The 27,895-nt window shown below is 40.0% G+C and overlaps 1 protein-coding gene across 1 annotated transcript in view; it reads right to left on the bottom strand.

Annotated features, from left to right (window-relative positions):
- Positions 1–27,895, bottom strand: part of LOC142185243 (5-hydroxytryptamine receptor 2A-like) — a 394,677-nt gene that overhangs the window by 187,421 nt on the left and 179,361 nt on the right. The window contains exon 4 of the mRNA XM_075260540.1: positions 6,999–7,118. The gene's annotated coding sequence lies outside the window, so the exon portion shown is untranslated. The remainder of the gene's footprint in view (positions 1–6,998; positions 7,119–27,895) is intronic.

Below are 27,895 nucleotides of genomic sequence, written 5' to 3'. Positions count from 1 at the left end.
ACTAAGTGCAAAGGTGCCCATAAACATACTACAGATAGCACACCCTCTATCCCACTCTACTAGTTGGCTACTATTTTATTGTTGTACTTGTTTTATGCATTTTGTGTTTTGTATTTAAACCTTTAAATGTACATCCCCATTAAATTAATGGGATCTAGATATTATCTTGTTATGCATGTGCCGCCCATGCACCAGCCATATGTCGTTCAATCACAGTCAGTGGCCAGCACACGGTTCTGTGCAATTAGCGTAACAAACATTAACACTCCTACTATCCTGGTACCCAAGGCACAAGAAGTACCGGAAAGAGCCAGGTACCATCAGAGCTGGTTCTTCTAAAGTGATGGCCAATGGAATGACCTGGAATGTACAAAAAGTGGTACTTTGAAACTTTTTAGGATAGGCTAATAAACATTGATAAAATTCCTTGATAATATTAGCTTTCGGCTGCTGGTTTTACCTTGGCTGGTTATGAAAAAGGGGGAACCCTCATCATTTTATATTATATCCCTATACTGATTTGGACAATAATAATTGCAAAAATTGACATGGAGTCCCCATTTCATTAACCAGCCATGGTAGTGCCAACAGCTGCATGCTACTATTATCATGGAGGGAAAGGCTATGACTGTTGCCACCTTCCTGTGGTTACCTTAGGTTAAAACCATCAGTTTAGTCCAGGTCTAATGGCGCTAGGCCCTTCCCAGTTGGGTTGTTGTGTTGGGTAACAAGGAAATAGTAAGGGTTAGGGTTATTGTTAGACATTGCACTGGTGGACACTAAGCCATTGCCTTAGTAATGGAATGTTATCTATCAGAATGCTACACCTGTATATGAGTAGAATGAAAATAAGTCACAGGAGATATCGGATAAGGAGGTGGTGTTCTCAAAGCGGTGGTGTTTTGGAGTGGCTTAACCATAGAAGAAAATAACTTACAGGGGTGTTATTGAACACTACACAAAAATGGTACAATTAAACAAACAAACAAAAAAATAGAAAATCAATTTCCAAAATACAAAAAAAATTACATAAAAAGGTAAAAAAATGCTAATAATTTTACACAATTAAATATATATATATATATATATATATATATATATATATATATATATATATATATAACCCTATCCATTCATGATAATGAGATATGTACATGTGAAATATTCAAAGTTGATCGCTGTATTTGATCCACATTTTTAATACTCACATTGACTCATTTGTTTTGTAACTTTCAAGCTAATTTCATTCCAGAAAAATTGATTGTTTTATGTGGGAGTTAAGTGCTTTCTGTCAACTACATTTTTATTAAATCGAGATTACTTTTGATTTCATTCTTCTGGGTAATATAGAACCAATCTCTTTACTTCTCCAAATATTTCTGTGAGAAACTATTGTTTTGGGATTTCTTTTTTATTCAAATTTATTTTTTCCTTTTAAAAGTTGAATTTAAAACCCATTTATTGTTAGGTAACTCTAATAGACAGTGGGTTGTACCAACTAACCAGTTTGACATTGGCCAATCCAATGCAAATGTTCTAAGTAGCCTCCCCACCAGTGGCGTAACTAGGAAATGGCGGGGCCCTGTGGAAATTTTTTGACATGGGGCCCCCTCTCTGACTGACGCCTGCTGAAGACCCCGACCGACCGCCCCCTGCATTACTGCACTCTCTATTATGACCCATAGTGACCCCTGCACACAGTGTTATGACCCATAGTGACCACTGCACACAGTATTATGCCCCATAGTGGCCCCTACACACACTATTATGTCCCACTGTGGACACCTATTAACAATTATTATACTCTGGGGGTTTTCTGACCCCAGAGTACAATAATCGGTGACCGAAGAGGGGTACCAACATAAAAAACAATGTTACTTACCTATCCCCAGCTCTGTTGCAGTCCTCGGTGGTGTCAGCAATCTTCAATGACCCCGGTCATGTGACATCAGGGAGAGTCACAGAAGTAGGCCTGAACCTGCCTGGAGAATTAAGTAATAGTGTTTTTTATGTTACCTTACCTCCCCTGAACCTCCGATCATTATACTCGGGGGTCTGAAAAGACCCCTTAGTACAATAATGATGTTTGTGGGGCCCATGGCGTCACTTACCGATCCTGGCCCCTGCCAGGATTGGTAAGTAAATAAGGCCCGTTATCAGCCCGGTAACAGCTTATTAAGAAAGGGAAAAAAAATGCAGCGGTAGCGGCTGTCGCCAGGCCCCTAATGTCCCGGGCCCTGTGGCATCCACTACCGCTGCTACCCCAGTACTTACGCCACTGCTCCCCACTATTCACCCTTTAACCACATAGCAGGATCTGGACTTCAAAGTGACTTCTACCAATAGATTTCTACCTTAAAGAGTGGTTCGCCATTTTTTATATATAGTATTGTAGTGCCCTACCCCACAAAAACATATAATAAAAAAAATTTATACTCATCTTCCCACAACTCCCCTAGGCTTTCTCATAACATTGGCACTGCCTCGGAGTCCTTTTTGATCTTCCAGTCTCTTGGGTTAGGTCATGCGCCCCTGGGGACTGCTGAGACTGAACAGGATGAAATTTTTTTATTTTTTTTATGTCCGCAACAAACTGACTCAAGATTTGAGAACAGGATGAAAATTTGTGAAACAAACTTCACAAGGTTCGCCCATCTGTAAAGGGGACCTATCATGTGGAAGAAGCCATCCCAACATGGCAAACTCTCTTTAAAAAATTGGTGGCTATGAAAAATAAAGCCAGTTTTTTTCATATTGACTACAGGCAAACATCACAGAGCTATCAGCGATGAAAACTGACTAACAAGTCACTTAACTCAGACCTATATGTAATAACTTTAGCCACTATTTAATGTAGTTTTTTGAGGCAAAGTCTGGAATAGATCCAAAAATGAGATTAAATAGAAAAATAGGACATTCCTGTTTGATCCACCTCTGGTTTGGCTTTAAAAAAGTACATAAAAACTATCGAAATATTAACTAATCGTATCTAAAATTTACTCAAAAATTTAATTTATTTTAAATTTATTAAAAAGGGTCAAGATTTTTGGAATGCCATTGATATCTTTGTAGAGTGCCAAATTTCTTCTGAGAGCCAGTTCCTAGAAATGTAACCTTCTGATAATTTTTTAAAAAAATAAAAATACTAAACTGTAAATGATCATATAATGCAATGAAGCTGAAATTGCAAAGAAAATTTCCCCCAAATGCCTCATTAATTAAAAAAAAACATTTCTACTATATTAAGAAAATAATGATTAAATGGACATTTAAACTTTTTTTTTTTTTAATGTAGGTTTTGAGCCTCATACAGGGATCACAATGAACTTTTTTTTTCCTATCAGTATGTCTTTATAGAATGGGAGGAAATCCACGCAAACACGGGGAAAACATACAAACTCCTTACAGATGTTGTTCCTGGTGAGATTTGAACCCAGGACTCCAGCGCTGCAAGGCTGCAGTGCTAACCACTGAGCCACCGTGTTGCTCCTGCGGATGTTTAAACTTATAATGGCTGAGGCAAATATTTTGCAACGTACATGAAAAAAAATAAAACTAAATAAATAAATAAAATAATAACAATAATAATAATAATAATAATAATAATAATAATAATAATAATATCTTATAAAAAATAATCATGCCTTTTTAATTTTTTTATCACATTATAATTTATTATTTGTGATATTAGAATGGCATAGTCTATATTGTGTTTCTGAAAAATAGAAAACATAAACAAATAATAAGAATAATAATGCAAAAAATAAGAGTAGATAATCTAATAAAAATGTATTTATTATATTTTTGCTTACATTTTAATTAATTAGGTGTGATCCATTATCCATCTGAATAATTTTACAAAAATGTTATTTAATTAATAAAAAAATTATATTGTATTAAGAAAATAATGATTAAAAAGATGACTTACTATGACAAAACTCTTGTAACACGCATGCGATAAATAATACAAATAAGAAGAAGAATAGATAATCCAATAAGAATAATTTATGTTCCTGCCTGTTCATGTTTAATTACATTTTAATTAATTAGGTGTGATTCCATTATCCAGGTAGAACTGTTAGATCGGCATTGTGCTTCTGAATAATTTTTCTTTTATTTCAATAACGTATTCCCAAGCCTGAGACTTCTACAGGCTATTAGAAGCAAGAACCTCTAATTAAATGTACCAGAAAATACTCGGCAGACAGAACTGCTTTACCATCCTACTTACGCTTGAAGTTATATTTGGCGACTGCAATTCTACATAAGGACATTTTGCTATTCTTCATTTCAGAAAAGCTTCATAGATACGTTGCTGACATCAAGCAAAACTTGAGTTCTTTCTTTTTATAGAACACAACCCATTTTTTTCTAAATGTAGCAGCCCACAATCAGTGCGTCATAAGAAATGATATCAGAGCCTTGGTTGATGCCCGTTAAAATAACGCTTTAATATTTGTACCTGTTTCTGTAAAGACCTTTGGAGTCAGATCTAAAAATGTATATCTCTGGAGTTTTAATTGTTTTTGCAGAAATTAGTTACTTATTTATGTCTTACGTATTAATAATCCCTTTAAGTCTCTTCTTCTACACATGAAGTGTTCCTGAAATCGGCTTCCCACGTGTTCTAACAAAGTTTAGACTGTAGTTTATAGGGGTTGTCTCATGAAGACATCCTATGTCCATATTTCCTATTAGGGCATATGAGTATCTTATAAGAAGATTCTCTATTATTGGACTTGAGTTGCCCTTGTACTACGAGGGCAGCCATTTATATACAATTAGGGTTGAGCGATCGGGATCGGAAAAGATCGGATTCCGATCAGCGATCAAGTAAATTTCACGATTGGGATCGGAATTCCGATCCCGATCTTTTCCAGCGGGATCGAGGTCGGAGGTTATCTCAAGATTGGCTCAACCCTAAAAGTGACTTTTCCCATAGAGAAGCATTGACTAGGGTTGAGCGATCGGGATCGGAAAAGATCAGATTACGATCTGCGATCAAGCAAATTTCACAATCGCGATCGGGATCGGCTGGAAAATGATCAGAAATCAGATTTTAAAATCGATCCTGAAATCTCAAGATTGGCTCAACCCTACATACAATACTAGATTTCTATCAGGGAAATGTCTGGATGGCGATGGTTTTCTCTAGCAAAATCAGCTGTTTGACAGGGGGTTGGGAGTGGCATGGTGCACTGTATACTGTACCAAGAAGACCTACCCTGTAATATTTCCAGATAGAATATATCACTATGAAGACATCACACATATTGGGGGGAATTTATAAATCAATCTCCGCCACTTTTCTGGCATTAACCGGTGATAATGTGATTCCTCTTTAGCATACAGCTCTTTCTTGCACCAAATATACCCTATATTCCTCATTCTGTTCAAAGATATTTTCCATCAGAAGTACGCCCTTTGGGTATGTATAGTAAGGCCTTTCTTATCTGCACAGGTGAAGGGGGTTGGCATACCAGACAGCCTGGCAGTGGAGGATGGCCAGGAATATGAATCTACACACACATTATATAGGAGTATTATACTGTATATAGATATTGTATGTCAGTGTTAAACATACTACTTTATGGATAGGATAAGATATGGTAAGATAGTCCTTTAATAGTCCCTCCAAGGGGAAATTCAGGCCTCATTCATATCTGCGTCGGTAATCCGTTCCGGGGAGTCTGCATGGGGATCCCCCCAAAGAAACTACTGAATGCATTTGCAAGCGATGTGCTGTGAAAGCACACGTACCCCATAGACTATAATGAGATGCATGTGTTTGTTGAGAGATCTTTGCAGGGACCATGCAGACAGGAAAGTACTTCACAATCTACTTTCCCGCCTACATGACCCATGCGGAGACCTCACGACAAGCACACGGACCCCATTACAGTCTATGAAGATCTGTGTGCTTTCACTGCACACCGCTTTCAAATGCATTTGGTAGTCCTTTCGGGTGGTTCTCATGTGGACTCCATGAACAGATTACCAAATGCAGATGTGAACCAAGGGTCAGTGTCTTACAGCAGCATGGATAATACAATAATAATACAAAAGCTCTAAGGTAGAGGCAAGACATTGACAGTAGGTACAGGTAATAAGGTAAAGGTAAAAAAAAAAGGCAGTAGAAGGGATTTCACAAATTAAAGATCTTTTAGCTCTATGTATGGAATGATCTTCGCTTAGCTCGGTGTTGGTTGGACAGCCTAACCCGCAGCGAGGATGAAAGACTTCTGAGGGGATTTTAGACATTATACAGTACAGTAATAAGATTTAACAACGTATGGTGGTAAAAAATGTAGCAAGTGACATCTCTGTCGATGCAGTCCATGTCTATGGTGTGTTGTGTATCATAAATTACATACTATATGACACTCTATGGCATAGTTATTTGCACATCATTTAAAGGATGGGTTAAATACATTAGCGCTGTGTAAAGCTTTAGGCAGTTGTGGAAAAAATGCTTAAAAAAGAACTAAAAATAAAACCTGATTTGTAGTGACCTTTGTCCTCTGCCTGCCAACAGTTCTTCTCGGTACTTGCAACTCGGCAGAGAGGTTGTTCCCGCCATCTTGGACAACTAAGCACAGATCTTCTGTGGATGTAAGCTCGCTCCAATCCGTCTGTCTCTTCATGCAATCCCAGACAGACTGGATCATGAGATCAGGACTGTGTAGGCAGTCACGTCAAATATTGATAGGATTTAGATTCACTTCTTAATTGACACAAATAAATGATTAACCCTTCAATTTCTGAAGACAGCATTTTTTACACATTGACCTAAAACCTTGCATGCAACAAAGAGCAAAATTGAAAGTAGATTCGCCTTGCTCATGCTTTATGCTGATTGATCTGTAGACTATATACTGTACGAGTGCACCCCGGCTTGATAAGACCTTATATTCTTTCATCTGATCTCTGGGAACCTTTTGTCCATGTTTCAAACCTTTATAATTGTATCAAAATGAATGAAGAATAAAAAGCTTTACCTTAATAAGGATCTTCTTACTCTATGTTGTCCTTGTTGCTCGCTGCCCTCCCGATGGCCAATTTTCTTTATTTTCCATCAAGAATTGCAACATGTTTGAACCAGCAATCCTGTTAACCTCCTTGAAAGCAATCATATAAAGTAATATTATTTCTGAAGGCATTATTGTCCTCTACTTTTCTACAATCTACAATAAAAAACAGAATAAACACCATAGACAAAAATAAAGATAAGCTAGGTGGACAGACTGTATAGGAAAGCTACAAAAGATTCAATTTTACACTCTTTTATATTCGGAAAGTGGAATGTTACCTATTCTTGTGACAAGGCATAGCGATATCTAAGAGGATAACTTGTGGGGTCCTTGAGATAGGGCCAAGATAAAAAGGCAATTCTCTGTAAAGCACCAGAAGCTCTTCATAGCTACTTAAAGATGACAATCAGACTTAATCATGGATAGCAAAAAACAACTGTTATTAAAATCAAGCGCCATTACACCCATGTCTTGGAGAACAGAGCGATCAGCCGATGATACTTTCTGAAAGGACAATTGTTTCCTTAAAAAGAGATCTATTAAAAGTCTTATTTTTTTACGATTTTGAGCTCTGGAGACAAATAATAATGTAAAATAATAATAATAATAATAATAATAATAATAATAATAATAATAATAATAATTAGTGTTGAGCGATTGGAATGGAAAATATCGGATTTCACGAACTGGATCGGCTGGAAAATAATCAGAAATCGGATTTTGAAATCTCAAGATTGGCTCAACCCTAAAAGTGACTTTTCCCATAGAGAAGCATTGACTAGGGTTGAGCGATTGGGATCAGGAAAGATTGGATCCTGTTCAGAGATCGAGCAGATTTAACGATCAGGATCGACTGGAAAATGATCGGAAGTCGGATTTTAAAATCGATCCTAAAATATCAAGATCGGCTCAACCCTAATAATAATAATAATAATAATAATAATAATAATAATATCTAATTTCCAAGATATGTCTGAATTTACAAGTTCAATCACCAAGGTTGCCCATGAAAGATTCTGGTCACAAGATGTTTTTATCAGATTGCTGTCTGACACAAGGTCCGCATTCATCTCTACCTCATTATTGACTTGAAGAGAAGCAGGTACTTGGGTATATGTTTGTATATGCTGGATTTGGGAAATTTCAAGCTATAAATGGACTCAATGACATCACACTACCTGACAAAAATCTCAGTAGAGGAGCCTTGGGCTTGCAAGGTGTAGGCCTCATCATATAGCAAGCCCATCCTCTAGTGGGCTGTGCTTCTATACTGGCTTCTATACATAGATGTGAAGCCAGAAAACTGGTATACATGATAATTAATCTAGTGGGGAAAAGGCTCCTCCAAAGCATGCCCCATTATGCTATCATTTTGATTAGCTGCAAGGGAAAATCCCAAAATGAGTTATGGTTAGGGATGAGTCGACCTTGAGATTTCAGGATCGATTTTAAAATCCGTTCTTTCCTGATTCCGATCGCTCAACCCTAGTCAATGCTTCTCTATGGCAAAAGTCACTTTTGGGGTTGAGCCGATCTTGAGATTTCAAAATCCGATTTCCAATCATTTTCCAGCCGATCCCGATCGCAATTGTGAAATTTGCTTAATCGCCGATCAGTATCCGATCTTTCCCGATCCTGATCTTGTATGGTCAAAAATCGAACACCGCATGAAGTAGAATAATACTCCTTAACATATAATGAATGTAATACACAAGGAAATTTACTGGCTGAAATTTATTTTTAAAAAAATCTCTTTAGTACATCCAATATAAGTACCCTGGTCTGGTCACTATACCGAGCATACAGCTGTCTGCTTCCTGCTCCATTCTCTGTGGATCTCCTACTGGAAACAGTTGATTGGTGAGGTTGCCAACTAGCTGAGCCCTACTGATCTGATATTGATGATCTAATCTTAGGATAGGTCACCATCAATATTTTTAGCCTGTAAAGCCCCTTTAATGGTCCTGAATAACCACAAATAAATGCAATCCCTACATATGGTACATAGGTCTAATTTCCATTATTTCCAGAACACATCCCAAAAGTGTTTCCAAAAAATATATATTATTAATATATATAATAATAATATTATTATTGTACTAGTAACTTGTCCTACTGAAATATTCAGGCTTTGCTAACATCTGTTGGAAGTGTCAAGGACAGATTTTATTCCATTCTCTCCTCTTTGCTAAATTTTGTAAATCCTGAAATAAACCTTTAAGAAAATTTGAAATGGAATTTCTTCCATATCATACGTAAAGATTGATAAATGACATGGGTTCTCTATGTATGAGAGAGAAAACAGGAAGGTTCTGTAGTCAAGTTTCGCCTAATTTCATAAGATCAAGGAATGATGAGGACTCGGTAGAATTCAGTGGAAGTTGAAGAGCTGCAATTACAATAATCTAGTCTGGTGTTGGCTGAAACTCCAGGGCTTTGATTCATTCCATGAAACATTGTTATCTAGATAACGTGAAAAGGCTGCGAGATATGCATTCGAAACTTTTTGGAAGCAATAAAGCCATTATTTGAAAGTAAAGGGATTAATTCAGACTGACTGCACAAGCCATTTCCCCCAAAGAATAAAAAATAAGTAAATCTAAAATTTTTACATCCATGGAAAGTCTATAAATTTCAACCTGTATTATGTTACTTATGTTACTTCTTACATTGGCTCTAAAACCAGACATTCTGTTCAGTGTTAGTCCTTGAGGCATTATGGTGCATAACTTTGTAATTCTGGGAAATATTTGTCTTGACATTGTTTTTACAACCTCTGTTTTTCAGCCGACACTGTAACATTGCAGACCGGCTTTTTATTTGAATTGCAAAACAATCTGTCATTCTCCTTCGTACAAAGCAAATTTCTTTTACTTGCAAACAATGTGGTTTGTGAATTTGCATATGAGGTGGAAAGTTGAAACCTATGTTCTCACTCCGATAGCTTGTCTGGTAATGTGTATGAGCAACGGGGTCAGAGGAGAATCTATTCAGATGATATTTAATATGGCTACAATACATCTAGGGACCATGGTGTACAATATGGATTTCTTTTAGTTGGTTGGATAGACATTGGAGGCAAATCCTTTGGTTTTCCAATGCAAAACCTCTGACCTCTATAACAAAGTGGTGATGGCACTAGTAAGCCACCACTGCCACTTTGTTGTCCAATGGCATTGGATTGGACATGATGGTATTCGGAATTCTACTGACCATCATGCCTAACCCAAGAAAACCCTTTTTATTTTGTAACCAGTTAGTGTTAATCACATGTATTGCAATGTTTGTAGCTGAAGGAAGATCAGTCAGGGACTGAAGAAGGTAAGTGTATATTGTAGATGGGTCTAGTATGCAGTCTTCTTTCAGTAAGATGTCTAATTTGAGGTCTATATTGATTTAGGATGGGTTCACAAATGCACATGGGTCTCTGTTGTGTGGGTTTGCTGGGGGATCCAAAAGATGGCGAGCCAGACCAGTAAAACCATAAACTATAATGGGATCCACTGAGGGTCCGTTGGATGTCTGCCATACTTAAACTGGCAGGGAATAAAGTCCTCCATGCAAGAATTTTGTCTCCATCAATTTCTTGCAGTTTCCAACAGAGACTCTAGTGTAGATATGAACTTAGCCTATCTGATCTAGTCTGAAGTCTGAAATAAGTTTGGGATTTAGTCAAGGGTCTGAATTTATTTATTTAGGGGTCAGGTTTGGAGTATGAATGAATTTGTGGGCTGGTCAAGTGTCTGATTTTATTTAGGGATATGATCTGGGATCTAAATTAAGTTTAGTATCTTAGTATGAGGTCTGAATTTATATACCTTGTATTGCAGGCTAAGGCCCCGTTCACATGGGGAGCGGATGGGCAGATTTTGGCACCGAGAGTGAAGCGGGCCAAAATGCGCCTGCCACGACTGTCGCAGCTTCCCCCTCTGGAGTAGGCTCAAATGAATGGGCTGACTCTGGAGGTTGCTACCGCGAGGCGGACGCTGGGGCTGAATCAGCCGCGGAGTCCGCCCAGCGGTGAACCATGGCTTTCTGCCGCCTGAAGCGGACGTCAGAAAGCCGCCCCCCCCCTTCCCCAGAGGAGGGGGCGGGGCCGAGCGGAGCGATCGTCTTTAGCAGGCAGAGAGCAGGCAGGGAGAGGACCTGCTCTCTGCCTGAGCGTGATGGGCGGCCGCTGGAGCAGCGCTGCTCCAGCGACCTCCCCAATCCACCGCTCAGTGATGGTGACCCTAAGCCAGTCCAGGACAGCTTGTCCTGGACTGGTTTAGGTCAGCAAAAATGCCGCCCTCCCTGTGGCCCTGGCATAGCGCCGCCTGAAGCGGTCGCTTCAGGTTGCCTCATGGAAGGTGCAGCACTGAGTCCGCCTCAAGAAAGGGCAAGTAGATTCTTTTTTCCATGAGCGGCAACATGCTGCTCATGGGAAAAAGTAGCCTGGCGGTCTACATAGACCTCCAATGTGAGTAGGCGGATTATGACGTAGATTCAGCGCCATAATCCACCCCCTCTTTGCCCGTGTGAACTAGTCCTAAGAGTGACCGTGAGTCACTGAATTTAAGGGAACTGTCACATATTCTGATGTTAATGTTAAATGCTTGTAGGACCCATAAAACAGTTGAATCATCGTTTTCTAAAACTCTGTGTTGTTTTGTTCCAATGTTATTCCTTCTGGAAAACTAGGAATACAACCTAGCCTGCCTAGACACTTTTGTAGCAAAATAAATTAAAGGGATTATACCATTAAAAATATCCTCTATCCACATGATAGAGGATAAATTAGTGGGTGGTAGGAGTCTAAGCGGTGCGACCCCCACTTATCCTGAGAATGGGAGTGTTTGACTTCCATTGTTAATGCAGCTATAAAGTTGAAAACCTTAAATAACTGGAGGCCCCTCGCTACCATTGAAATGGGGATCCCCTGGAGACTTGCATCTCCTATTTTTTTTTTTTGCTTCTCTTAGAAAGTTAATGAAATCGAGAAACTTTGCCTTTATACAGTAGAGACTTTGTAACTGGTTTACTCAAGGCCTCCAAGGGAGTTTCCCAGTAAAGTATCTTGTTGAATTTTCACCTGCTCAGTCTACGTCCGACTCTTTGCCTATGTAATCCTATTCCATATTACAGTTACACTCTATGGGGACCTCTTACTATATAATATAAATAGGAGTCTTCTGCCACATGTACTTGTTTGATGGACACTATAATCAAATGTCTACTGGATGTGACACCTATAATGAAACACCTTGTAGAGCTCTACATGTACAAACAGGGGTCCTATGTACAAAAGTTAAGGCTATTGTGTTAAATGACTTTATTCCTGTATCATGATGGGATTATTAAGTGTCAGAAGAATTCAGGGAGTCCAGAATGTTCCTATGAAAACAAGGCTCATATGACATTCTAATTTCTGAAATTGCTTCGTACACATCACTATGGTCTGCTTAGAGAACGTCTCCCCAAGTGACAATGCCATCAATATCTGTCAAGAATGTGATATTCTTCCACAGACTTTTCCAAAAACACTTTAGATATTATCTTATTATCACTAGTGAAGTGTTATGTGCCATGTTGGACATTAGCTCATTAGGAAGACACTTATTGGGGATAGTCACAATCTGCATGTCAATCACGTTATTGGTTCATTATCACGTTTTCATTGGCGATGGCGAAGTTAAAGATTAGTTGGTTATAAATAACTGGAAAATCTTTTAGTCATTTCATGAAAATTGTTGTATATGAAGATGTAGTTATCAATTACAAGACTTGGCGTAACACCTTAAGTCCTCATTCACATCCATAAATTGGCTGCCAAACCCAATCAGAAGATCGGGACTCCTTGTCTCAGTGATTTATGAGTCTTCTCCATTCTCCATACTATGTATATACAGCTCAGGAGATTGAAGATGTGGGTGAGGCAGCATCATAGATCAATATGAAGGAGTCCCAGACTTCTAACAAACCTATTGAGGCCAGGAAATCTGGCCAATGTGCGGACTGGATTTTCCTGTCCAGATTGCCCCATGTGAATGGTACCTAAAAGGGTTGATGCATTGTAAAATATTCTGTATTTGGGTGAAACGTGTGATCACTTGCTGAGAGGCTTTAACATGATAGGAAGAGTCAGCTTGTTATAAAACAGTGTGTTGATTTATTAACGTCTTGAAGGAAAACATAGGAACAGGGAAAACTTCCAGAATAGCAGAAATATCAGTCAATGTCTCATTAGGTTACATCATCAGAGAAGTTTTTAGTTAGGTTTCTTCATCTGGATATCTTGTAGAGTTACAGCTTGGTTCATGCTTGGTCATCTGGTTGATGGACTCTGGGCTGGTCACGACGTCCTCCATGAATGACCACGACCACCCACAATGGCCCAGACGTGTGTATATGTCACTCATTTATGTTCATGAGAGAAGGTGTTGCCCTCCATCTTGTTACTTTATAAGGACAGGTCTAAAATGGTGTACTCTAACCGCACCCGTGTACCAAAATATAGAAGAGTGAAGTCAGCAGAGTATTAACCCTATGTGTGACATGAATATTGTAATATAATAATATTTAACATGCATATAGTCTAAATTTTTTCTAAATAAGAACCCAATGCTGACCAGATGAATAATGTGGCCCCAAACTGAAACCTCCAGAGCTCAGCTGGGAAAGGGGAGTGAGGGGGCCCTGCATTAACAATGGGAGTCAAACACCCCTATTCTTAGGATCAGTGGGGGTCTCATGGCTCAGACCCTTACCAATCAGCAATTTATCCTTTAATGTGTGGATTGAGAATAAACATTTTAATGGTATAACCCCTTTCATTTATTTTGTTACAAAGTCTCCATGCAGGATAGACCTAAATCCTACTTTTGCAGAAGGAATAACAGAGGAACAAAACAACAAGGCTTAGCTGGGAATAATGAGTGGATTGTGCATGGTTGTGATCCAAAGGAGGTTTAGTTATATAGGGGGATGTCTTTATACTCTAAAATGGAACAAGAACAGAGGTCGTCCTATTGGCACAAACCTTAATCTGTTATTTATCTGATCTTTAATAAAGGTTTGAATGCTTTGTATTTAGTCAGAAGTATACAGTTGTCCAAAATGGCTTGGTATGTTGAAGCATTAAAGGGAGTGTCACCAGAACCCAGCATATCAATCCAGCCCGGCAGATGGATAGGTTATGATCCCAATTTTTCCACTTGTGAATACTCCGTGTATAATGTATATGGGGTGTGATGGCGGGATATTGTACCTGTTAGCCAAATAAGTGGCCATATGGCCAACCTAAGGGAAATCTACAGTGAAAGATGTCTGGGTATCGTTATTCTCTTTTCCTTGTGAATCTATTGTATCTCTGATGTGTCTGTGTTATTTACTGCAATGACAAATTGATGATTAAACTTTCCTAAAGTAACATTACTTTTCTACATAGGCTGTATTAATGTTACACTACTCTGTAGTCTGCAATGGGAATGTCCGTAATACATGTTTGTCTAACTTGCAGTCTAGCCTGGCTAATGAAAGAAGTAAATGGTTGCTTAAGTGCATTGATCATAATGTTCTACATCCCTTCCTCTTATGTGGCTAGGATAGAAAATACTTAGTATTTTATGTATCATTCCTGCATAGTAGACCATGAGGAAGGGTTTTAATATCAGATTGGTGGTGGTTCGATACTCAGTAACTCGACTGATCTGCCATGCACAGCAGTTCTTGGCATTGGAGCTACACAACGGATGTAGTCGGAAGCATGCAGCTATATTCATTGTAGAATGGCCTGCAAGTAATACAGTAACACAGTACATCCATTATACAACACATAGTCATCTGCTTCCGCCTGTATCTGCTATATAGTTACAGTCCTGGACAAGTTAGGCCTCATTCACATCTGTATCGGAGTCTCTGTAAGAGAATCCATTGCCGATTGCTACGAAAATGGGTGGGGAGAAAATTCCTGTACATCTTATTATAGTCTAAGTGGTTTTCAGGTAACCACTGTTTTAGCATGGGTGTTCTCTGTCGTTTGGGTCCCACAGAAGATACAAACAATGGAGAACATGGTGCAAGTGTGATTTTAAAGGAGCCCCATACTCATTAGACAGTTGTTGGTCCTGTTGGAATGATAGAGTTCGGTAGACTTTACTTGACATTGGCTCCTTTATTTGTGACGTGTACTTCTGTACTTAGTAGACCTTGGGCGTATTGAACATTTATGGACTTTTATAGACCTTGGCCTATAAACAATTGGGGTATTGGGTCATTTTTTGCAGTATTTGTTCAGGTTAATTTATTTGTTTTTGTCTTGTATTACTTGTTTATTGGTTAGTTCCTGTTCTTTGATTGGATACGATGTAATCAATATTACAAGAAAGGAATTGATCTGTTCACACACATTGACTTATCTTCCAGGAACGCTATGTTTCCGCTCTATTTTCCTTGTATACATACAATATGGGAATAACAATGTCCTTACAGCTAAGAAGGTAACTATAGGGATGAAGGAACAACGAAAGCAGCGTTGTGTATTGCCTTGAATTCATTGAGATTCTGAGTATAGAAAAATGGTGGAATGTCTTCAATATGTGTCAATGTCACTGCCAACAAAGCATAGAAGCATTGGCATTATCACCGACTTACTATGTGCCTGCTGTTAAGCAATTGACTGAATATGTTGGTTGTATTTAGCAAATCAGGACTATACGAAGATGATTCATTGGTTAGAAATTGAATTTTCCTTATATATATATATATGAATTTCTGGTAACAGTAATGACCATACATACAATTCTAGGTCCTAATCCAGGGCAAAGAATATAATATCCTTTTCTGATTCAGGAAAACAGGCTAGAATCAGATATGATTTCATGTTTTGTTTCCCCCCCTTCCCCTCGAGTACCTAAAGTCCATGTGAAATATGGAAGAATGTTTTGTCCCATTGGTTGTAATGAATCTGTGAGCAGTATTTCAGGATTAGGGTAGGTTAACACTACTGATATTAATGTCCATTACTCTCATCCATTATAGGTGGAGAGAAATGTACTTTTAAGGGGTTAATGCACTGATGCTGTAACACTGTCTACATTCACACTAATGTATAAGACATGAAAGAAGAAGTCTTAAAGTGTAGCTCACATTTTATTTTTGGGAGGTGTTTGGTGACCATTTTTGTAATATACTTTGTTAACCTATCTACCTTCCTTTTTAATGGAAAACAGGCTGTAACTGTATCCTTAGCATCCCTGTAACCAAGCTGTCCACATGTCTAGACTTGTCTGGTCGCAGTCTGCAGAGACTATAATATCTGCAAGTTATTTCAAATATAAGCAGCTATAAACTACTCCAATATGAGCTGATATAGCTAAAATGTCTTGACCGTGTCGGAACAGTCACAATACCTTCTGTTACATTTGTGGTGAGTACATGTTTAAGCTTCAAAGATGCACAATGATAGCTGTTATCATGAAAGCCTATGAGCTGTACTTTGGATGCAATATTGGTGATCAAGAGAAATCCTGAGCTCCTCACATCTGTTGTGCAAGACGTGCTGTTGATCTTAGAGGTTGGCTGAAAGGTTCTTGCAAGTCAATGCCATTTACTGTCCCAATGATATGGCAGGAACCAAAGGATCATGTGACCGACTGTTACTTCTGTCTAAGCAATGTCTCTGGTTTCTGTGCTAAAAATAAAAAATGCATTGAATATCCGAATCTGAGACTAGTGCCACATGATGACACTCTTCCAGTACCAAAGCCACCAGAGACATGGAGCCTACTGTAGATGTGGCAGCCGATGAAGATATTGCAGTCCATAGGTCAGAGATGGGGAATGATGCTGATTAAGACTTTGAGCCATGAATGTCTAGCGAGTCTCATCTTGTAACAGCCAGAACTGAATGCTGTGAACTGGGACTTACATTTGTGTAAAGCAAATGCAGAGTTACTGGCTTTCAGACTTCAAGGATGGCATTTGCTGTCACCTGGTACAACAGTTTCTATCTTTCAAGGATGCCAAGATGACTTAACACAGTGTTTTGAACAGGTTGCCACTCTGTGTTTCTGCACAGACATTAGTGGGTTGTTCGAGCTTTGGGTTGGGTGCATGAGCCGAATCAGTGGCGTCTCTTTAGTGACTCATTAGTGTTAAGTCTCAAGGTTGTCTTGTTACACAATTAGGGGGATATCGTCACTCCTTGGGGAGAGACCACCATTTAGGTGTGTGGAGACTTATTAAGCCTTTTGCACTCCACTGTGCAAGGGACCATGGGAAGAATATGCAAATCTGTCTTCCATGATGTAATTAGGAAGTCAGGTGCTTCAGTGTTGCAAAGCAATAGAGGGCGCTCACTGGAATGTGCAAGCCTGTCTTCCCTGATGTAATTAGGAAGACAGAATTTCAGTGACATAGCCCAATAGAGGCTGCTCCCTTTAACATCATGCTCAACCTTCCAAGAGGCCTTTGTTTTGCAATGATGCTGGGATTATTACCAGGTATAGTCTCCCAACCGAGGACGGCCATTTTGATGTTATTGCATCTCGTCAGCCCAGTGTAGAGAAGACTAACCTGGTAGAGGTGAGAGGCTTAGACAGGGTTAGGGGGATATCGTCACTCCTTGGGGAGAGACCACCATTTAAGTTGATTTTTTTAAAAATTTTACATATACAAGAGAAAAAGCAGTATCACAGACTGAATAAATTGTTGTATCAATTCAACATATCATGAATGACAAGCATTTTGAAGAGCTGGCGGTGGGGCCTTAGAAAATCTTCGAAGACTTTTTCTGAGAATTTCCTTGACAACTATTGAGCACCAAACTACATCAAGTTCTTGAAGCTTACAAAGTGATGAAGTAGGGGCCACACGGTGGCTCAGTGGTTAGCACTGCAGCCTTGCAGCGCTGGAGTCCTGGTGTTCAAATCCCACCAAGGGCATAAAACCATCTGCAAGGAGTTTGTATGTTCTCCCTGTGTTTGCATGGATTTCCATCCCATATTTCAAAGACATACAGATAGGGAAAAATGTGCATTGTGAGCTCTATGCGGGGCTCACAATCTACATAAAAAAACAAAGTGATGAAGTGCAACATGTTATTGAAAATTCATTTTCTGCATTTTCTGATTTGGATTTTTTCCTTGCAAATCTTGGTGCAGTCCGTGAAAAACACAATGAACGTTTTCACCAGGATTTTGCCATGATGGAAAAAACATTATCATTAGAGATGAGCGAGTAGTACTCGATCGAGTAGGTATTCGATCTAATACTACGGTATTCGAAATACTTGTACTTGATCGAGTACCACTCGCTATTCGAATGGAAAAGTCCGATGCAGAACCAGCATTGATTGGCCGAATGCTATACAGTCAGCCAATCAACGCTGGTTCTTCTCCTACCTTTAGAAGTCTTCTCCGTGCAGCTTCCCCGCGGTATCTTCCGGCTCTGAATTCACCGATGCCTGGCAGAGTGAATTCAGAGCCGGAAGATGCCGCGGGGACGCTGCACGGAGAAGACTTCTCGGAGGATCCAGCCCGACCCTCACTCGTGGACTTGGTAAGTATAATTTGATAAAACGTTGCCTACCCCTGAAACGAGCATTTTCCCCCCATAGACTATAATAGGGTTCGATATTCGTTTCGAGTAGTTGAATATTGAGGGGCTACTCGAAACAAATATCGAATCTCGAACATTTTACTGTTCGCTCATCTCTAATTATCATGGCTACTGGAAACCAACAATGCTAGTTGCCTGTTGCTGGACACCAATAGGGGAGATGGGAGTATGAAAAAAAAAAATCAGAAGCAAAAAACTTTTGCTTCGTTTGAACTAATAACTGCTAACATTTACCTGCTTCATAATCATTAACACCTAATCTTATATTTCTCAAAATTTCTACATGATACAGAGTATCTGAAATTATATTTCTGCTTAACATAGATGGGTTTATTATACTCACTTGAAATTTGCAAGAAAGCAAAACTTTTGTAAAAATTTGTTGTCCAGTGTAATCTGTAAAGCTTTGTATCAGACCGACTCTGTATTGGAAAGTCTAAACTATTTTCAGGTTATCCGCTACATATAAACCCACATACACATACAGTAGTTCATGGTAGTTTCTTGGCCATGAAGTTGTTGCTAACATCCTTATGTCAGCACCAACATCCTATAGTTAAGCATCTATAGATGTGACCTCACATGGTTTATCTCCAGTTTGGTTAAAGACTCAAATTTCTCATTAATCCCATTCAACGCAAAATCATGACATGACAAAAGTCTTCACAACTTGAGCCCCCCATCCCCCTGTTCCTCCATTGGGTATTCACATATAGGATAGATATCATATTATTAGAGATGATCGAGTAGTGAAATATTCGAGATTCTATATTCGTTTTGGGTAGCGCCTCAATATTCGACTACTCGATCGAATATCGAATCCCATTATAGTCTAAGGGAAAAAATGCTCATTTCAGGGGAAACCACTATTCGACTTAAGGAGAGTCACGAAGTCCATGAGTAGTAGGAGGAGAGTGTTTAGGAGGAGCGCTGTGCAGTTAAAGTGCACAGACCCCATAGACTATAACGGGTCCATGCGCTTTAACTGCACAGCGCTTGCAGTTGCACTGATATTCCATTCGGGGGGGTCCTCCTGCGGACCCCTTCCGGACGGGAGGCAAGCGCTAATGTGAACTTGCTCGTCCTGCAGAACCAGCATTGATTGGACGAATGCTATATACTGTATAGCATTCAGCCAATCAACGCTGGTTCTGCAGCAGGCTCTTCTTTCCTAGTCAGGAGAGCTGGCAGCTTGTGATTATGCGGGAGCTGACTTTTTATCATAGGAATGCATTGACCAGTGTTGATTGGCCATATGCTATGCAGTGTACAGCATTCGGCCAATCAACGCTGGTTCTGCCGGAGATTCATCTGTGAGGAGGCGGAGTCTAAGATCGGACCACAGCAGTCTCCATTGTGGAGATAAGTTGAGTGAAGTTCGCGAGTAGATAGACACTATCTACTGTTCTGCTTCGTCCCTGCTTTGCTGTATACTCAGTCTGCTGCCAAAAAAAACAAAAAAATCTGCCGGGGTATGTAAACTTTGTAGCACAACTGTGTTTGGTTGTGTTAAGCTGTGACAAGAGTGAAAAAAGCAAGAATCTGTACCACTATAAGGACATGTAACTATCAAGCCTATAACCAAAAATGTTGGAATTGCTAAGCCTGCTACCTTGTAACCACATGGACTAAGTTAAAAAATCCTCAAATGGGCACCAAGATCAACCACACAAAGGGTCAATAATCCTGGGAAGGGCTGAGCTGGTAAGATGTACATTTTTTATCTTTTAAAGATGAGCAACTAGGGTTGAGCGATCGGGATTGGAAAAGATCGGATTCCGATCGGCGATCGAGTAAATTTCATGATTGAGATCGGGATCGGCTGGAAAATGTTCGGAAATAGGATTTTAAAATCGATCTTGAAATCTCAAGATCGGCTCAACCCCCAAAGTGACTTTTCCCATAGAAAAGCATTGACTAGGGTTGAGGATCGGGATTGGAAAAGATCGGATTCCGATCGGCAATCGAGCAAATTTCAGGATCGAGATTGGGATCGAGATCGGCTGGAAAATGATCGGAAATCGGATTTTAAAATCGATCTTGAAATCTCAAGATCGGCTCAACCCTATGAGCAACCAGTTTGTAACAAACCAAAATCGCTATGAAACTTTTCTGGTTTGGACAAACTCAAAATTTTTAGGGTTTGCCATAAACCAACCATTGTACTTTTGGGACTCTTCAGATCCAAGAATATAATATTTGGAGGTGTGAAATTAAAAGATTTAAATTTACCTTTCCTGGATTCATCTTGGTATCCAATCTTCTTCCCTGGGGATCCTTGGTGTGCTCTGGACATCTTCCTGATATCACTGACTCTGGATCGCCCCTGAGGCCTTTAATTGGGCCTCAGTGGTAAAGTAGGGGTCATTGATGTCATGATATTTATCATCTAAGTGTTTTGATGTTAACAACACACAGAGGACACCTGGGGAAGAAGAACAGACACAGTGGCAGTGTCCAGGAAAGGTGATTATAAGGGGGTTTTTAATTATTTTTTCTCAACCTCCCTGGCCTGCAATTATTATACTCAGGGGCCTGAAGAGACTCCATAGTATTATAATAACACCTTTGGGTTTGATCAAACAAGGTTAGTCTGATACAAATGTTCACAATGAATCTGGGGCCACACGGTGGCTCAGTGGTTAGCACTGCAGCCTTGCAGCGCTGGAGTCCTGGTGTTCAAATCCCACCAAGGGCAAAAAAAAAAAAAAAAAAAAAACCATCTGCAAGGAGTTTGTATGTTCTCCCCGTGTTTGCATGGATTTCCATCCCATATTCCAAAAAGACATACTGATAGGGAAAAATGTACATTGTGAGCTCTGTGTGGGGCTCACAATCTACATTTAAAAAAAAAAAAAAAAAAAATGTTCACAGTGAATCTTGGCGGATATTTTCAAAACAAATATTTTGAGGTTCACTACTACCATCACAACTACCATCACACCTACAATCACAACTACCATCACTGCTACCATCACTACTACCATCACAACTACCATCACAACTACCATCATTATTACAATCACAAGCCCCATCAGAACTACCAACAGAGCTACAATGACATCTACCATCACAAGTACCATCACTACTAACTACTAACAAAATACAATATGTGAAACAACCATCTTGAATATAGAATATTCCACTTGAATATATACAGCTTTGAGGAATATCTCTCCAGTATATGTAATAGATATGAACTACAGGCGTTATAGGGTTATACTGTAACAATCATAGCCACATATATGATTTATAATACTTTCCTATCAAGCACTGTGCCAGCTTTTTACACTTGCAGCATTTTGGAAGCTTTTTTGGACAGTCTATATCCTTTTTCTCACCCTCATCATTTTTTTTCTTAGATATTAGACAAGTTGTGTATAGAGATAAGATGAGCAAAGATTTATCTTTATGGCCCCAAAGCAGTTTTAATGTCTTTAGAGAAGAGACTTGTAAAGCTAACTGTGATGACTTATAAACTAGTATCATCTACAGAAGGAAATCCCATAAAAATGTTTTATAGAAGGATAAATGCACAGATGGCACTAATAAAAAAGGGGAAAAAACAAAACAAAAAAAAACCCACCTCATATCCTCATATACTGTAAGTGGATTGCTCTAAATGTATCGGTTTTTATACGTATGGATTCTTTCATATCTTGATTTTGCATCTAACTGATGCATCATGTCTAACCTGTCCTTACCTGGGCAGGACATGTTCAGATATGTGTGTCAAGAGATGAGCAGCTTTTCTAAAAACAACATGATATGCTATCTATCCTGTTTATAGCTACTAGAGATGAGCGAACAGTGTTCTATCGAACACATGTTCGATCGGATATCAGGGTGTTTGCCATGTTCGAATCGAATCGAACACCACGTGGTAAAGTGCGCCAAAATTCGATTCCCCTCCCACCTTCCCTGGCGCCTTTTTTGCACCAATAACAGCGCAGGGGAGGTGGGACAGGAACTACGACACTGGGGGCATTGAAAAAAATTGGAAAAAGTCATTGGCTGCCGAAATCAGGTGACCTCCATTTTAGACGAATAGTGGATTTCAAATCCGGGTCATATGAGAATGTGAACTTTGTGACTATGAGACAGGGATAGCTGTACAGGCAGGGATAGCTAGGGATAACCTTTATTTAGGGGGGAATGTTATTAAAAATAACTTTTTGGGGCTCTATCGGGTGTGTAATTGTGATTTTTGTGAGATAAACTTTTTCCCATAGGGATGCATTGGCCAGCGCTGATTGGCCGAATTCCGTACTCTGGCCAATCAGTGCTGGCCAATGCATTCTATTAGCTTGATGAAGCAGAGTGTGCACAAGGGTTCAAGCGCACCCTCGGCTCTGATGTAGCAGAGCCGAGGCTGCACAAGGGTTCAAGCGCACCCTCGGCTCTGATGTAGGAGAGCCGAGGGTGCACTTGAACCCTTGTGCACCCTCAGCTCTGCTACATCAGAGCCGAGGGTGCGCTTGAACCCTTGTGCACACTCTGCTTCATCAAGCTAATAGAATGCATTGGCCAGCGCTGATTGGCCAATGTATTCTATTAGCCTGATGAAGTAGAGCTGAATGTGTGTGCTAAGCACACACATTCAGCTCTACTTCATCGGGCTAATAGAATGCATTGGCCAGCGCTGATTGGCCAGAGTACGGAACTCGACCAATCAGCGCTGGCTCTGCTGGAGGAGGCGGAGTCTAAGATCGCTCCACACCAGTCTCCATTCAGGTCCGACCTTAGACTCCGCCTCCTCCGGCAGAGCCAGCGCTGATTGGCCGAATTCCGTACTCTGGCCAATCAGCACTGGCTAATGCATTGTATTGGCTTGATGAAGCAGTGCTGAATGTGTGTGCTTAGCACACACATTCAGCTCTACTTCATCGGGCTAATAGAATGCATTGGCCAGCGCTGATTGGCCGAATTCCGTACTCTGGCCAATCAGCACTGGCTAATGCATTGTATTGGCTTGATGAAGCAGTGCTGAATGTGTGTGCTTAGCACACACATTCAGCTCTACTTCATCGGGCTAATAGAATGCATTGGCCAGCGCTGATTGGCCGAATTCCGTACTCTGGCCAATCAGCACTGGCTAATGCATTGTATTGGCTTGATGAAGCAGTGCTGAATGTGTGTGCTTAGCACACACATTCAGCTCTACTTCATCGGGCTAATAGAATGCATTGGCCAATCAGCGCTGGCCAATGCATTCTATTAGCGTGAACTGAGTTTGCACAGGGGTTCTAGTGCACCCTCGGCTCTGCTACATCAGATTGCTACATCTGATGTAGCAGTGCCGAGTGTGCATCAGATGTGTAGTTGAGCAAAACTGACTCAGCACTGCTAAGTCTGCATTCGCATAGGAATGCATTGGCCAGCCTTCGGCCAATCAGCGCTGGCTCTGCCGGAGGAGGCGGAGTCTAAGGTCGGACCTGAATGGAGACTGGTGTGGAGCGATCTTAGACTCCGCCTCCTCCAGCAGAGCCAGCGCTGATTGGCCGAATTCCGTACTCTGGCCAATCAGCACTGGCTAATGCATTGTATTGGCTTGATGAAGCAGTGCTGAATGTGTGTGCTTAGCACACACATTCAGCTCTACTTCATCGGGCTAATAGAATGCATTGGCCAGCGCTGATTGGCCGAATTCCGTACTCTGGCCAATCAGCACTGGCCAATGCATTTCTATGGGGAAAAGTTAGCTTGCGAAAATCGCAAACTGACAGGGATTTCCATGAAATAAAGTGACTTTTATGCCCCCAGACATGCTTCCCCTGCTGTCCCAGTGTCATTCCAGGGTGTTGGTATCATTTCCTGGGGTGTCATAGTGGACTTGGTGACCCTCCAGACACGAATTTGGGTTTCCCCCTTAACGAGTTTATGTTCCCCATAGACTATAATGGGGTTCGAAACCCATTCGAACACTCGAACAGTGAGCGGCTGTTCGAATCGAATTTCGAACCTCGAACATTTTAGTGTTCGCTCATCTCTAATAGCTACCCATGGGGGAAATGGGAGCTGAGTTGCAATAATGTTGCACAGTCATACTTGCTATATGGTGCACTGCATCTGGCCCATTACAACTAATCAATGGGGATTCTAATCCAACCCTTACTGATCTGATATTGATGACCTATCTTAAGGACAGGCTGTCAATATCCAGTGGGCTTACATTAGAAATCATGGCATCTCACAGCAAAAGTCATAAAAATTGGGGGATATATATTAAGATTGGGGTTATTAATAGAGATAAGCGAACAGTGAAATATTCGATATTCGTTTCGAGTAGCCCCTCAATATTTGACTACTCGAATCGAATATCGAATCCTATTATACTCTATGGGGGGAAAATGCTCCTTGTCAGGGGTAGGCAACATTCGATCAAACTGAACTTACCAAGTCCATGAGTGAGGGTTGGGCTGGATTCTCCGAAAAGTCTTCTCCGTGCAGCGTCCCCGCGGTGTCTTCCGGCTCTGACTTCACTCTGCCAGGCATCGGGCCTGGGCAGAGCCAACTGCGCATGCCCACACTACAGAGTGGCAGAGTAAATTCAGAGCCGGAAGATGCCATGGGGACGCTGCGTGGAGAAGACTTCTAAAGGTAGGAGAAGAACCAGCGTTGATTGGCCGACTGTATAGCATTCGGCCAATCAACACTGGTTCTGCATCAAATTTTTCCAATAGCGAGTGGTACTCGATTGAGCACGAGTATTTCGAATACCGTAGTATTCGATCGAATACCTACTTGATCGAATACTACTCGCTCATCTCCAGTTATTAACACAAATCTTTATAACCCTTGAGCCAGCTAACGGTGGGCCTCATGTATGACATGAATAAATACAGTAAGGCCGGGTTCACATCTGTGTCCTGGCCTCCGATATGCAGGTTTCTGTTTCCTGCCCAAAACTGGGCAGGAGACGGAAATCTGCAGGCCATTTTCAAACCCATTCATTTGCATGGGTTTGAAAAGTGTCTGGCTGTGAGCGCCGGTGAGCGTTTCGTACTCTCCGTGGTGAAACCATTTTTTTTTTTAACCGGACACAAAGTTGGACATGCAGGACTTTGTGTCTGGTTTAAAAAAAACGGTTTTGCCGCAGAGAGCACAAAACGCTTACCGGAGCTCATGGCCGCACACGGTCTGTCTGCAGAAGATGGAAACCCAACAGACGGAGACCGGGTGCAGATGTGAACGAGCTGTAAGCTGCACCCACATAGCTGGCATATAAATCTGTTTTAACCCTTTTCGGGAAAGTGTTGAGATGGAAACAGAAAACAAGACAATTATTGCTATTTTGGCATTAAGGTGGTAGTATACGTTAACACTATATGGCGGTATCAGTGGGACGTTTTGCCTAGAGACCACTAGTATCTCGTACCCCTGGACAGTATCCATATTAAAGTTCATGGGCACAAGCATTACATTTTTGCAAAAACAGTTGAGTTTTCGGGTGTCTGCTCGATACTGTCAGGCCTGTATTCGTAGTCTGTGATGAGTTGCACATTTTTCCTCTTCCGTTTCTTGAGATTGATGGGCGCCGCTTAAATGAACATCCCTTTTCAATTGCAGAAATAATACACATAGCTAAAAATGCCGTCCTAAGCAGCTTTGTGCAATACGTAATGATTTGCCTTTCACTTATTACCAAAGATAAGTCTGGCATTATAATTACGGCTCCTTTCTACAATGTATACATTAGCATCTGTGCTGGATTGTAAGGGGACGTGTCAGTCAGAAAATAGAATTATTTATTCCACGCTCTTAACGTTCTCGTCATGCTGGGATTGTTTATAATAAGACTGGATTAGATGAGAAATTATTTAAGGCAAGATTTATGAAATTCTTAGCCAGGCGTCGCATTATTATGAACATTGCACCATTGCTGATCAGAGTTCTCCAGACTTTTTTCCCTCTTTATTACTTAATTTATTTCATAAATGGTTATAGAAACTGAGGGCTTTCTGGCAGATTATTCCGTCTGCTTCCCAACGTATTAGTCACTTGGAATATTACATGGGGTTTGAGTTTTTGATTTTCTCTTTCTAGGTAGCTAGTGGGAAGGTAATAGAGATGTGAGATAAAAAGATGATAGATAGGAGATAGATAGATAGATAGATAGATAGATAGATAGATAGGAGATAGATAGACAGATAGATAGATAGATAGATAGATAGATAGATAGATAGATAGATAGGAGATAGATAGATGATAGATAGATGATAGATAGATAGATAGATAGATAGATAGATAGATAGGAGATAGATAGATAGATAGATAGATAGATAGATAGAAGTTAGATGGATAGATAGATAGATAGATAGATAGATAGATAGATAGATAGATAGATAGTTGATAGATAGATAGATAGATAGATAGGCAGATAGATAGACAATATTTGTAGATAGATAGATAGATAGATAGATAGATAGAAGATAGATGATAGATAGATAGATAGATAGATAGATAGATAGATAGATAGATAGATAGATAGATAGACAGATACTGTTTGTAGATGATAGATAGATAGACACTATTGATAGATAGATAGATAGATAGATAGATAGATAGATAGATAGATAGATTTTGCCTACTTACCGTATATACTCGAGTATAAGCCGAGTTTTGCAGCACAGTTTTTGTGCCGAAAAAGCCCCCTTGGCTTATATTTGAGTCAAGAAAAAAAAAAATAAAAAAAAAAAATATATATATATATATATATATATATATATATATATTTATTTTATTTTTATTTTTTTTGGGGGGAGGATGTCTTTGACCAGCTGCAATACTAATGTATAGAATCTCCCATAAATTAGTGAAAAAAATAAGCTTTAAAAAAATATAATAAAAAAATAAAATAAATAAAAGTTCTAAATCCCTCCTTTCCCTAAAATACATATAAAAGTAGAAAATGACTGTGAAACACAAACACATTAGGTATCCCTGTGTCTGACAGTGCCCGGTCTACTGAATATAGGGGATCTGCAGTGCTCCTGTTCCGGTGGGAAGGGGTTAATAGGAGCACTGCAGATCCCCTATAGTCAGCCAGGCTGAATTCCAAGTGGGGGAAGAAAAAACCCAGTCCTCAAGCTCAAGGAAGGGGCAGACAGACAACCAAAACACCCCCTCCCCTTCCCCAGCACCCAGCATCTACTGCACCCAAAACCTCCGACCATTTCAATTTTTGAAATTTTCCAGTAGCTGCTGCATTTCCCCCCCTCAGCTTATACTCGAGTCAATAAGTTTTCACATTTTTTGTGGTAAAA

This window comes from Leptodactylus fuscus, chromosome 11, assembly GCF_031893055.1.
Source record: "Leptodactylus fuscus isolate aLepFus1 chromosome 11, aLepFus1.hap2, whole genome shotgun sequence".
NCBI lineage: Eukaryota > Metazoa > Chordata > Amphibia > Anura > Leptodactylidae > Leptodactylus > Leptodactylus fuscus.
The sequence above is the reverse complement of the archived record's forward strand: the minus strand, read 5'-3'. Positions and strand labels throughout refer to the sequence as shown.